A 15,286-nucleotide genomic window follows, 5' to 3' on the forward strand; every position below is an offset into this window, starting at 1 on the left:
GCTTTCACTTGACATCGCGGCAAAGAGCTTCATAATAGGTGGTCAAGGTGCAGTGTGTCTGCTTTCGCCCCTCTCTGACGACTAGCAGCGCGGATACACACACATTCAAGCGTTGCCCCCCCCCCCCCCCCCCCCTCTACTACCCCTCAATGCTTTTGTGCCTCCGTAGGTCTAGCAGGCCTCTCTTGGCTGCCTCTGCCTGTTCGCTGCACTGTGACAGTGGGAGAGCATTGATCCAGGAGAGGGGGGATGCAGTGGGGTACAAACGGTCTTGCACGAAAACCTACCTACACTAATCCTGTTGGACACAACTCAGTCTTCTCACTTTAGAATACATATGCAGATCGGCCCATCTGTGTGCATCTATGCCTGCATGAACGCTTGCGAGCACGTGTTAACATGCGTCCATGCATGCTTTGTAGTTTGGTGTGTGCATGATACCAGTGTGTATTTCAAAATTTGACCATACGAGTGTGTGTGTGTGTGTGTGTGTGTGTGTGTGTGTGTGTGTGTGTGTGTGTGTGTGTTTGTGAAGCACTGTTTGGCTATCTCTAGCTCTCTCTCTATTAGACATTCAGTAAGTTGGACACCAAGCCAGACTGGGGGAAGGAAGAAAAGCGATTTGACCCCCGACTGCGCGTTTGGGGAAGAGGGTCTTGAAGCATGTCAGCTCCGCTCAGGCTCCACTTCCCCTCTGTGTCCTTCCTATTTTTTCCCTAGTGCCAGGCCCAAACTTTGAAAACATTCACCTTAATAGGACCTAGTCAGCGAGAGCTACTCTTCCGTCTATCAAACTGTGATCCAAGGTGTCAGCCCGGGCCGGCTTTGACAGAATGTCTCCAAACGAACAGTACAATGGTGTTTCCCTCCCCAGCACTCGGCTACTCTAGTGTAGCCCTCTGACTGCCTGGCCTCTCCATCTCACTACAACACCTCTCCCCTAGTTCGCCTGCTTGATTTCACCTCATAGAACACTTTGCAACAGTGGGTTGACTGACAGCCACAAGCCGGCCTAATTGTCTTCTTTTCCAATTTAGAGCACATTGGAACGCTTCAGTCTTATTTCCCTTTTTAAGGAGATGACATTTTTCCTGAAGAGAGAGGAAATATTCAGTAGCCCATCATTATCTAATCACAATGACTTATCAAGCATGTGCTGAAGTTTTGCCCCAGAATGCAGTGATAAAAGCAGGAACCCTGATGTACAGTAGCTGGCATTGTATGTTTCTAAATTATACGTGGAGTCGTTATAGAATGCAGAAGCTAAAGTTTTATGAGCCTGCAGTGATTTGACCTAAAACATATGCCTCATACCCCAAACTCCAAATCGTGTATGTACAGAAAATAAATATTGGGCTTAAATTCCCACAACATAACAATCCCACTTAATCCATTCTTGACTCTGCCCAAAAATAATATGATTCATTGCTGACAGGCCCTATGGCTACCCAAATTTGAACAGCATCGATCGAGGATATTGACCATTCACCAGATGCAACTCCCTGTGTTTTAACACGGTGCACTGAAATTATATCTGCCCTTCCTCTTAAACAATGAGCTCCCCAGTGGTTCCCATTACTGCATGTTAAATAAAAACAAATATGAGAGGTGAAAATTAACATTCTTAACTATTGGACATGCATACATTTGTATTACTTATACCCAATAGAAATGACTAAAAGGTTAGTGAGGATAACTATTCTCAGCAATAACACCACCTAATTTTGTCAGATTTTGTAATGCTCCTGAACCTTTACATTTTCTATGCTTCGCCTCTGGGCATCATGCTCACTGAAGACTTCTGCTAAAAGAAACTGAGCGAGACTCAGAGAGCTGACTGCTACTGAGGCCTACGTGTTGTTTGGTTTGAGATTGGATTGTGCTGTTGAGTTTTAACTACCAATACAAAGTCAGGGCTGCATTAGGGGACGCACGAACCGCAAGAATCTCTCTGACGACTTCACCGGCTGAGGCTTTGTCCAATAAATTAAAAATAACACAGCCAGCTATGTGTGAATCAGTACTTCTTGTGCACCCCAGACCATTTTAGGTGAGGGAAAATAAAGTCCTTTCTCAAGGCCCAGAGTAGACTAGATAATAAGCATCTGGTTTCATCCAGAGTTTCACAGCACACCTGAGCTGCAGTGTAGCGCTGGTCCAAGTCTCTCTCCTCTCCTATACCAAATCCGCCCCTTTGGCTGCCAGTGTAGTTTGTCATTCAAATTGCATGAATCTGCTGTGGATTACCATGACGAGAAGGCAAACAGCACTCCGGCTATACACTGTAGCCTCTTAAAAGCGCCACTTGATGTTGTGCGCATGTGTACTTGTGTGTGTGTCGGCTGTGCTCGTGTTAAGATGGCAACACTTGCCCCTTTAACCATCTCTGAGTCAACAAATGAGTCCACATGAGGCACTATTGGAGGTGCTCCCAGTGGTTTCCCAAGTTGCTGCCAGAGCTGGTGGACACACACATACTTACGCACGCACTTGCCCAGATACACACACACACACACACACACACATTAAAGAACTAGCTGGTCTCAAGGACACTTGTGCGGTCTGAGATCTAGTCAACCACCCAAACAGACCGTTTTGGTCTTCCAGTTCACTTTAGCATCCATATCCAACAAGGCAGCACTGGCACATTATCATTAACACTTAATCATTTCCTCTGAGCTAAATGATTTCTTTATGGTGCTCTGGAAACAGCAACCAGAGTCATGAATTGGGTTTTAATCTGGCTGAATGTCAGAAATGTGTCTTCAGCGAGGACACAGGCGCACACACACACACACACACACACACACACACACACACACACACACACACACACGTAATGGTACAGTACAGTAGTCGCATAATGAAATATGCTCCTGACAGGCTATGCACTCTAGTTTTGACTGTATTCATCCTTGAGCTTTTCTCCGGCTCAAACATCTAATATGAGTGAACCTTACTCATACAGGTATTAATAATAAAACTGGAACTTAGTGTAAATATTTCTGCATCGGCCCCTCAAGTATAACGGACTGTTTTATGTTTCATGCTTCAAATGCATGCCATGGCTGCTTCCTTTAGTGAATATTCAATTCATATCAGGATAAGCAGTCTGTTCTCAGGAGTACCATTAGAATACGATAAGTATTTAGCTTCAAGGAAAAACCCTTTTAAAAGAAGCCCTCGCTGTAATAGTAGCAGTAGCCACATATCTGAGAGAGGAAGACTCATTATTTATTGCAGCGGGATGTGGCTAAGAACAATTTCAGGACATATTTTGCATTCAGCGTTTATAGTCCCAGTGTTTCCTGTGAATCACATTGTTCAGTTCATCCACTGCATTAAATGCTGAATTAATATCATTTAACATTTAAGAAAAATATGAGCATCTACATGGCTTAACTGCAACTTGGCTGTAACCGCTGTTTTCAAGGAAGAAATAACAGGAAAAGAATTAAGTAAGAGTAGGAGTAAGAAACAGAGACGGACGTGTGTGAATGGGAAAAGAGGAGGAGGGGGCAGTATTTTAATGCCTGGTGTCACCACGTAATGTCCTCACTACGACAAAATGCTGAACCAGAGAAACCGGAGACGACTTTTATAAAATCCCCCTGCTGCCTCCAACATATCTCTGGGATATTCCAAGAGCAAAACGTATAAATCTGGGTCTTTCCACATCCAAGTCCCTCTCCTTAACACTGAACTCACACGCACAAACACACACACACACACACACACACACACACACACACACACACACACACACACACTGAGACGAACCAAGTCCCTCAGGACCTATGACTGCAGTTTGAATACATACTGCACAACACCGGGCCCTTGTCGGAGCCGGCCTTGGCTGGGTTACATTGAGACTATAACAACATTCTTTCAGTAAGACAAGGTGTTGGTCCTCTTAAAACTGTCCTGTAACCAAGTTAAATTAAGAACCTTGTTTCATCTTTACTGCTGCGAGACTCGGCAGAATGAGTCACACCTCTCAATTATTTGCAGGAGGGTTAAATCTGGACTACCCCTGATAATAGTTTAACACAGATGAGGAGGCCAGAGAATCCCATGGCCATTGTTTAGTTAGTTGTCTCCGCCGTTTGCCAGTTGCATTCCATAGGCATGCCATGATTTGTTTTTAATTTACTTTCTCTTCCCACAGCTTACATTTTCGCTCCATCTCTCATCTTGTTATGTGCTTGAGGGGCGTGCACAGACTGTTTGTGAATGAATGTGTGTCCTCGCAGAGTTATTTATTTGTTTCGGTCAACCACAAGCCGGAGAGCTGAAGAGGAACCGTCATTTTGCGTAAACAGTCACGAAACACTAGGGAGGGGAATAAGGAGGAGAGAGAGAGGGAGAGAGGGGGGGGGATTGGAGGAACAAAAGAAAGACAGAGGTGTAGCATGTTTTGGGAAAGACATGCGACTCTCCTGCAGGGCCTGGGGGCACAGCGACGGCATGCGTGGCCTATTCCCCACCTGGAGCTTGTCGACAGGAATTTAATGCCGGCTCTAACGTCTGAACCGCACAGCAGGAAGAGGGGGAGGAGGGAGTTGTGGGATAGGAAATACTCTCCCCACCTTCTTCATGTCAAACACAAGTCTGTGTGTGACTGTGCTGTTGCTGCCACCTGAGGGACACATTAACATCCTCCCTGCTCCCCGCCAGCCTCATTCCCCTCCTCGAGTCACACGCATACACATACAGAGACACCATTACACAAATATAAACAGACTCTCTTTCACAAACTCACTGACCGTCTTTGTTGCCTGCCCCCGGGGTCAATTAGGTCGCAGGGCCAGGCCTGTCCCCATATGGAGGCTTTTGGTCCCACGCCCAGTTTGATTTCCCCTCTGCCTCGCTGATTAAATCAAGCTGGACATTTCTGTGGAGGTTGGAGAGAAGGAGGGAGAGTAACAAGGGAGGTAGAGAGAAACTACAGCCAAACTTTAGCCAAGCAGCGACCCGCTGTTCCAGATAAGTCACACAAACTTGTCTTCCTCTTTCTCCGTCCATCTTTCCCTCCCTCGCCTCTATCCTTTCTTCCATTCCCTCAAGCATTCCGGGTTTGAAAAATGAATCAATGTATATAATACTATATGACGCAGAGAAGCAAAAATGTCATTTGTAGAGGAAGGGAATGGCAAAGTCTTTAAAAAGGACATAAATCTAAATTAGCCTGAGGGACGTGGTGAGAGGACTCAGTAGTTGCGAACACATTCATGGTCACCAAGCTGGGCGACGCGGCAGGGGTGCAGGAATGTGGGACAAAATCTGCCAGCTGGCTACAGACTGCAAGATGTTCAGAAAACTCCACTCAATGTGCAGTCCAATATGCTGTCTTTGGTGGCATGTCATTTTACGTTATGTTTATTGACGTTAAAATATTTTTCAATTTCAAAATAAAGACAAGGGCAACTATGATGCTAACACAGAGATACTGCTGATCAATATAAGCAACTTCAAAAAGGGATCCATCTACCAAGGTTTGTTTCTCTGTACAGCCCATCAGATGAGCCCGATACAAAGTCAGTGAGTGATGAGTCAGAAAGCTAGTTTTTTTTTTTTGTGGGGATGTAGGAAAACAACAACAACAAGCTGGGCTAGCCCGGTATAGTGTGTCTAAGTTTGATGACATCATGACTCAGTGAGTAGGAGGTAAAGAGCAAAACAATAATCATTCATCCCCATCAACTTCTGGCACTCTTACATAACCCCTCATTGATCTTCCTTCCCACTTTCTGATAGCCACACTGGAATAGGATTATTTATTTTTTTAAACAGGTAATGCTGTTAATGCACACATACCTAGACACGGGTGAAATATCACACCGTAATGTCTTGTCATCAAACATACACAGATCAAGAAAAGTGCATACAGATTCGGGATATTTGCAACTGCATGCATGGGTATGTACTGTATGTGCATAGACAAGTCTGTATGTGCACTTGCAAAGAAAAGACAAAAATCTAAACAGCCTCTAATGTCTGGCTTTTTTTTTTTTTTTTTTTTACTCTGGAGGCCTCAAACCAATTTAGACACCAACCCCTTCCACCTCCTCACATACAGCCCCATGATGTTTAGATTAAATTGAGGGTGGAGGGGGGGGGAATGGGAAGCAGTGTAAAGGAGAGAGAGAAAAAAAAGTTTCCTGAACATAGTAGAAAATTATTTTCTCTGGACAGTTTTAAGAGTCGACATCCTGTGCTGGAGTTCTCTAATCATCACCAGCGCAATTTACAATCAGAACACACAGCAAGCCAGTTCAGACCAGCTCATCTGTTGACTTTGGCATCAGCTGAGCTCCACGTCCTGCTCTGTGTGTGTGTGTGTGTGTGTGTGTGTGTGTGTGCTGTTGCCATTTGAGACTTGGGTGACTCGGCACAGGGCCCTGACAAGGGTGGGGTGAACGTCTGTGACCGCACACATGCACATGTTCCCTCTCTCTTTCACGTACACATTTGCACGCTGTGCGTTTTTGCACAAAAGGCACACACCATAAAACGTCCACTGAACAAACATGGATATGCACTTGAGCACACATGCGTGCATAAGTAATATTTGGGCATAACTGTGCACTTGATAAACACTAGATTTGCAAGCCACCAGGAGACTATTGCAACACACATGGCCTTAAAAACAATTTAGACATATGTATTACCACAAAAACTCACACACACACACACACACACACACACACACATATATAGTTCAACACATATATCACGAAAAAAACTGCACCCCTCCAAAAGCAATCATTCAGTGTGGCCGTGGCTCACAATACACAGCCCTGTACATCTGTGTGTATGTGTGTGCATGAGTGTGTCACACTCAGGATGCTCTCCCACCCACAGTTCCCTTGGCTGGCCTCCACCTAGCCCAGGCCCAGTGCGGTGCTGCTGCCTTGCCGCAGGGCTGAACACAGCTCACTGTGTGTCTGCCCCCTCACAGCCCCAGACTGTCCCGACCAATGTGCTTCTGATTAGGTGGCTTAATTACAGCTGTAAAAACAATGTTGATATAAGCCTCAAAATTGCAGTGTGTCAGATACTATTAGCCAACCTTGGACTCCGGCCATTGTTATCCAACTCTTCCAGCGACCCTCCCTCCCTCCCTCCCTCCCTCTCCCTCTCCCTCCCACCCTCTGGCTCCTCCCATGCTTTTCCTCACCCTTTTTCCTCTCCCCTTCCCATTTTCTTCACTCTTTCATGTCCCAGGCTGCAACACTGGCTGCAACAGAGGCCAAATGGCCCGCAAATAAACAGCAGTGGCGTGCCCATTGACCTTGACACCGCCAGGAAAGTGAGAGAAACCTCTCTGGTAAACCGACATGTTGGACATGTTGAACACGTGACAATAAAAGCAAGAAATAGAGAGAACCTCCGCTTTAGCTGATCAGGTGTGAATTACACTTTATTTGTTTAATTGGCTCTTTGATGGGGTGCTTGAACTTATTTTTAGTAGTCTGTGGTTGTTCAAAATAAGGGCTCTGGCTCTGCAGCAGAGTAAGAGGATATTCTATTAGCAAACATTGCAAGGCAGCGAAGGCTTCCAGAGAGGGCAGGTCAGAGAGTCTGGGACAGGACACAGGCCTGTGTGTTGTGCTCTTTGTGTTTCAGTGACAGTGACTAAGGAGCGGGAGTGCAAAGTATGCCAGAAGTCTGGTCCAGGGAAAACTCTGCAACACCGTTGGAGTGGAGGCAAGTAAGAAAAGCAAAGTAAAAACCTCAAGTATGCAAATCCTGGGTGGTCCCATCTTTGGACCGGTCTAAGAGAAAGTCCCCTTCTTTCGTCTGTCTCCGTCCTTGAGGCAACTTCAACATCCACTCTCCTGAGAACCAGGTGTTGTGGATGAACGGCAGACATTCATCAGGCTCACTTACAGCTAATCAGCTGAGTTAAGACAACAGGCAGTGGAGAAACCAAAGGGAATGAGTAACTTGACAAAAAGGCGGTGGAGTGAAGGGAGGGACATGCCAAGGGCGTGTTTCCAAACCCTGCGGGCCTCCATGGTGGCCTGCCTTAGCCCTGTGGCCTTCTCCGCCGCTGGCACTTCAAGGTTTCCCAAAAGTGTAGTGCCAAGGCCCCAAATTCACATTGGTAGAAAGAGCAAGACACTGACATAAAAACGAGGAAGCACACTACCCAGGCCTGTATCGATTCTTGTGGACCAGGCAGGGTGTGTCTCTGCACTTCCCAGCCTTGAAAGGCCGTCTTGTCACTAAAGGTGGAGGCATACAGTATGCCATCGTTTGAATAATTGATGACCGATTCCTAAGTAATCAGTGTCCTCACAAGACAATGCATTCACTCTCTCCCTGGTGGAGAGAAAGAGCTCGGCCTGTTTTTGTCCCGATGCCTTTAGAAGCAAAAGGTAAAAGCTTTAATGCACTGAAGCCACTGAAAGTGCTCCCTCTGAAGGACTCCCCCTGGAATCAGCTGGGATGGTGTGTCTCTCCTTATGAGGGGGCCTATCTGAGTGGCCTTCCAGTAAAGGGAGAGAGAGAGAAAGAGAGAGAGAGAGAGACAGAGAGAGAGAGAGAGAGAGAAATTAGGAGAGGAAGATAGAGTCATTGAGTGAGCGAGTGTGTCGGAACAGGAAGGCATGTGCATGCATTTAGATGTGTGAGTGCACGCTCATGTGTATGTGCTGCAAAATGTATACTGAGTATAAAGTCTGTTTAGGTGGTGCGCATAAAAGTATTTGTGCTCATGTACAAGAATGTCTTCATAAGTGCCTGAGTGTGTGTGTGTGTGTGTGTGTGTTTGTGTGTCCTGGAATGTACAGCCCCTTCCTCTAAACAGGAAAGGAGTACAGTTAATAGCATCACCACCCTTTCCCCTCGTACAGAACGGTGGCTAAACCAAACTAACCGTGAGCCAATTTGTCCCTGAACCTTTTTTTTACAGTAATATCCCACACAACCTCTAGTTCCCCCCAAATTTGCTGTTGACAAAGCACCTCTGCAAACGATTTGCCTGCCATATCTATCTTCAAGAGATGTGAACGTGGCAACAGGAAACAGAAGAAGCAGAGAGGTGTGGGAAGGACGAGCCAATAACTCTACCACTGCTTATCTCGACAACAGCAGGTGATTAGTGATTTGGTGTGTTGTTTCTTCAGAAGAGCCGGGCCGCGAGGTCTCTCTCACTGGGCCTGTGAGCATTCATCATGTGGGCTCCTTGTGATACAAAGACACTTCTATACACACACACACACACACACACACACACACACACACACACACACACACACACAGAGCTACGCTGTGACTCCTATGAACCACACATAAGGACATGTACAATGTAACCACTGTATTTGTCTTGTTTAAGTGCACCGAAGAAATATTATTGAATTCATGGTCTACAAACTCCTGCATGAATCCACTTTAGTAAATCGCCCAGACAGCGTTTTTTCTCTGTATTCCATGATTCACTTGTAAGGTTGGTTATCAAAACTACAGATTTGTGTGGGACCAAAATGTGTGTGTAACACCGAGTATCAAAAACTGTCAAATTTTTGCTGAGATTCTTACTTTACAAGTCCTCTGATCACATTGTTTTCAGGTTAATTGTTTAATGCAAATAATTTGATCGTTTCAGCTTCACAAACGTGGTAATTCTTGTTTTACATTATAGTGTATTTGTTTAAAAAAAGAGACATTTGAAGGTGTCGCCTTGGGCTTTGGGAAATTGAGTAGGGCATTTTCTAACTATTTTCTGATGTTTTTAAAAAACAAACTATTAATCAAAAAATATCTGAAAGATGAATCTGTAATAAAATGAATCAATTACTGCAGCCTTATCAGTTATCAGTTACTTATTATGTCGTTTACTCCAACTGTTAAGTTTTGATCTAATGTGAGTGAACTGGTCTTGTCTTTAACTTGTTTTAACGTATAAATTGTATTTTTTTAGCTATAATAGTTGTTTTTTAACAAAAAAAAACATCAACTCTGGGTCAAAACATAGCTCATGACTTTGGTGAGGTAAATGTAATTACATTACAGTGAGAAAGTGCACACACAGTTTCATCTGCTGAAATGTTTGTAGGAAAGCAGTGAGATCATTTCAATATCAAAGGCACATGTTTGCTTAATTTGCATTAAACAGGGGAGGGTGGAAGCACATTTGGAGCTAAAAGGAGGTCCTTATCCCAATCAATCAAGACATGTTACTTGTGCAAAATCACATAATAAAAAATGCACAAATATCATAACTTCTCAAAAATATCCAATTACGATTTCTTTTCATCCCATAGCACATGCCTCTACCGTTTTCATTATGTTGTGGCAGCAAAGTGAAACGTTATTTAATATTTAGTGATGAAACAGGCAAGAAACTCTCTCCTCTAACTCGTGCTACAGAAATAAAATTAAAGAGACGGTGAGACTCTCAGAGAAATATGCTGAAAGTGTCAATGCTGCTGCTTGAATATGGCAAAATTGCTTATTTTCAGATTTCAGCCACATCAAGCAGTTTTTTTTTTTCTGGCTGTTTGTGAAAGAGTTTGCATATTCATGGCCCGCCTGTTTTGAGAACCTGTCACTGAGCCTGTTATATAGCTCTCCCTGCCTTCCTGTTCAGGATGGCTTCAGAGGCAAAAACACTCCATCAGACTTAACACTGTCCAGCTGACACAGTCAGACAGTAAAACTGACAGCCAATGGAGTCTGGCCTAGCAAATGAACCGGACATAATAAACCACTGGCATAGGGGTCACCTTCTGTCACTGGCTATGTATCCACACACACACACACACACACACACACACACACACACCAAAAGGACAATGCGCCCTACATCCTATTGCTATTAAATACCCATACACTCTCACACACAGTTACAGACCATCACTTGCATCCTCCCACTTCTCTCCTTTGGCTGGGTTAAATCCAGCAAAACCCCAGCCTTGTGTTTGACCTGCCTCCCACCTCAGCTGTAAAAGAGCGAGTGCAGGGAGGAGGAGCTGGTGAGCAGCGGGCTTCCCACTTCTCAGACAAGAGCAACTATGGATTTGTGACTTAAACTTGGCTAGTTAGAAGGTCAATATAATATTGAAATGCATGGGAATAATTCCCCTCCTGCATGGACAGCTACCTTCATAAATCTGAAGGATTAATAAAACAACTGGGTGAGTGTTTTTCGCTGCTATGGAAGTTCTCACTGACAGCTTATCCCCTCACGGCTCTGTGAAACAGAATAGGTGTTCGATGGGAGGTATATCAGCATGGCTAACACTCTTCATGTTCAAATCATCCTCTGGCAACATTGTATGCGCATACAGTAGGTGTTTGTGTTGCTGTGCATGTAGGTATATATCTTTTTTTTTTTCCATGTGAAAATAGTATGGTGGAAGTGGTGGTGTGTGTATCAATCCAGCTTCCTCCTCCCACGCTATATGACTGTGTTCCCCCCCTCCTCCAAACCCTTCCCTCTGCTGCACAGCCTCTGTACACGGAGAGCTCTGCACAGTCCCCGTGGAATCTCCCGTGTCAGTACATTACCTTATAAGTGGAGGCATTGACTGTGGGGACTCTTTGATACACACTCAAATACAGTACAAACACAATTGATCTTCAGCGGAGCATTGGAGGGGGTGATGCTGAAGAAAGATCTACACACGTATAAGAGATCACACAGGCCTTCTTGTGGAATAAGAACTGTGTGTGCAAGAAGGAACAAAACGCTTCTTTGATAAGGATGTGACAAGGAGCAATCTTTCCCTGGAGCCAGCCGCTGAGCACTGAACACTATCAGCAAACTGGGAAAGGCTCAGAGTGCCACAGTAAAAATGTAATATCATCCTATCTGTGCAGCCTCACATTGGGCATAATGCAACTGGCTGTATTAATTCTACATTTCTTTTTCTTTTTGCATGAGCAGATTTTCCCCTCGGGGATGCTAAAATAATGACTCCATCTTTTGACAACATTTGCAGCTCAATTAAAATGTGTTTATGTCAATCTTCCCCTGTGTGGGCGCTACCGGTTCACCATGTACACTGCAGTAGGGGGATGTTGTCATCCGCTATGAAGTGTCAGAGACCTCAGGTTGTCCTGACAATACGCATGGGTCAAACTTCAGCGCTGACTTTCTCTCAAGGCAAAATAAATGTTCCATCCAACATTTGCACTTATTGGTAAAAAGGAATTATTTACTCGTTTTATGTTTTTTCAGTCAATGAAGAAAACACACAAAAATCAGCGACTGACTAATCAATTCCTCCTCCATTTATATTTAAAATTGTTGAAGAGAGGGGAGTTTGTTCGGTTCAAATAAATACTTTCTCTTAGATGTGGATGCGAGCTCAGAGAGCAGTCAATGATATGTTTGAAATAAAAATAAATGAATTGACGTGTTTTTGCTCTCAGTGAGAAGAGAGCCCTAATTAGAGTGATCACAGATGCCAAGACCAAACACTTCAAACAAAGGCAGCTTGTTCTTTCATACATGAACTAAAAAAACCTTTAAAGATATTCTCTTTAAAGACAAAACAAAACAAAGAGACTGACAGAAAGAAAAAGTGGAATTATGTTATCTGGTGAAGAAAGTCCGAACTAAACAATCAAAACCCATTTGCTATCTTCCTGGGAAATAGTCATAATTACATAATTTGTAAGTGTAAAAGCAGAGGAATTTAGAAAATGACTAACAATAATTTGCTGTAATTGTGGGTCTCCCCTCGCAGTACTTACTCTGCAGCCTCACACTATATACTGTCATAGTTGCTTTAGCTGTCCATATTTAGATGAGTTGTGAATATAAACAAGTGAGTGAGTGAAAAGTCCTTCTGAGTCTATTTAAACCCTCCCCCGCAGGCAACAGTATTTACAAGGAAACGGTTATCATTTAGTCTCTGTTGCGGATCAAAATGTCAAGCTCCACAGAGAATCTGAGCAGTGCTGTTAGGGCCAAAAGTGCAGTTTTAGAGCCCCAGGATCTGAAAGAAAAAAATGATTTGCAAATGCCCAAATATGTCTAATTGACCTGAAATATAGGCTGTGTGCAGGAACTGTTTGAAATCAATACGAAGAGCGAAAAGAATATCCTTGAAGGAACATTTCAGAAGATCACACTGCATGTCTTTCGGAGCAGCATCATGAAGTATGCAAGAATTATGAAAACAATCAAGAAGTCACGAAAGGTCATGTGAATTAATATTGCAGTGTTCGCAGCAAATTAAGAGAGGGTGAGGAGCAGCGTTCCTTCACCTAGCAGACCAGTGTAATAGTACACCGAGCGCTACTGTAGATTATATGAATATTCTGTGGACGTGAAAGCCCTTTGTGAGGGAATTTACACATAATGTATTCCCTCTGTATTTGTTTATAGTGTGTGTTTAGTGGGGTAAATCAATAGGCAGTATTCCCAGCCTTGATTGGATTCGCAATTAGCCAGAGACTCCTTGACAGTGGGTATGTTAGATTCGGCACAGCCAACCAACCTGATTGTCTTTCGCTCACATCTACCGCCACTCCACGGCATCCTCTCTGCTGTCTAGGTGCCTTGTTGGTAACGGTGAGGACTGGAGGGAAGTTCGTCCTGTGTGGCGGGCTGGCCGTGACAGCTCCGAGATGCTCTCTGACCTGAGAGGAAGGGAAAACAACATCAATGGTAATTCCCCTTCAAACACATTAACTGGGATGAACTGGGTCCCACCGAGCCCCTCTGAGTGGACTCGCATTGATCGCAGAAATCCATGAATAAATTTAGCACTAATTGATTTTTTTTCCTCCTTAGAAAATAAATCTCTAATTCTGAGCAGAGGCAGTGAATGTAGCAGATTGTGCAACCACCTTCCTTTTTTTTTTTTTTTTAATCTGTAGGAAATACATTTCAAGAACTGACTTAATGAGCTACACAAATATTCAGTGTCCTCTCATACCATCTGATCCAGGACGCCTGTTGTTTTCAGTGCAGCCACGGAGTTTTATCATTTTGTGACAAGAGTTAGTCAAAAAAAGTCCATCTTGAGCTCAGTTGCTAAACAAACAAAAGACAATGCATTGTGGTGAGGATTGCTGAAGTAACAAGCCCAGAAATTAACCCATTAGGTCCTCTGTATTTCAGCTACCTTTTAATTGCTTTCAGTGGGGATTGAAGTTATAGTTGGACTGGAAATGGTGTCACATATGCATTTACAGGAGCTCCGTATGCCTTCGCCCTGCCAGTTGGAAGAGTGATACCCTCAATTTCAGGAGAAAGCATTTACAAAATATTCTAAGCATAAGTGTTAATTCTGCACTGGGTTCACAAAGTGGAAGAAGATGTTGAAAATGAAGGTGAACTGCCAATTGCTTTATTCAAATCGATAGAAGGAAAATGGTTTGAGATCAGTGAACATCTCTATATTACAAAAGGGGAAGCTAAAGAAAACTCCCTCACTGTTTTTGACTAAAAACAGAACAAAAAAAATTGTCTATTTAGAAGAATAGTTTATAATAAAAATCCCCCAAAATTCGAGACTAAATAAAACAAGTATTCTCAGTATCATAAACTATAATTATCTCATTAAGCTATATTTTAAAAGACAAGCTATTTAGCCTAAGGACAGCCGTGGTTTTTAAGCACAGCACTTATTTTAGTCAGAGTGGAAAAACTCTGGAGCAAGCCGTTCAGAGTTTAATCAATGAATCCTAAAGTTCAGGTTGATCTTTTAGTCCGATGTTACAGTTATTTATTTTATATCACACGTTTTTTCCCTTTGCTTTTCAAATGTATTGCTAAAGATGAACTCACTGCTCAGTAAAATATATCTTTGTTGATGCAAAAACATGGATGCTTGCTTTTATCTATATGCTGTGACAAAATCAGACCATGAATTTAAATATTTAATCTGTAATAGTAGTACATAGTAATAATAGTCGTCAAATTTACCACATTATATATATATACATTTAGCAGATTTTATTGTTCATTTCAAGTTGTCAATTGCATGCTTATTCTTAGTAATGATTGAGGAGTCTTGATTTGAGAAGTTGTAGATTCAGGTATCATACTGCCACCTACTGGTTGAGGCGTTTTTCAGAGACGTTCGGTTAGTCAGAAAGAACTTAAATGAGTTCCACATGATTAATATTATTCAGTGATTTCAGGAAGGACAACTTCTACTCCAATGACATCTACGGAAATTATAGATTACATTTAGTTTTACTTCAAATGATGGATAATATCATCAGACATCTGCATCAACTAGGAGAGGAAATGTCCCATGGGTGCCCCGACTAAACATCGTGCCCTGGGTCTTTTAAAGCACATGTAGCTGAAGATGTG

This window comes from Pholis gunnellus, assembly GCF_910591455.1.
Source record: "Pholis gunnellus genome assembly, chromosome: 5".
In the NCBI taxonomy this organism is placed as follows: domain Eukaryota; kingdom Metazoa; phylum Chordata; class Actinopteri; order Perciformes; family Pholidae; genus Pholis; species Pholis gunnellus.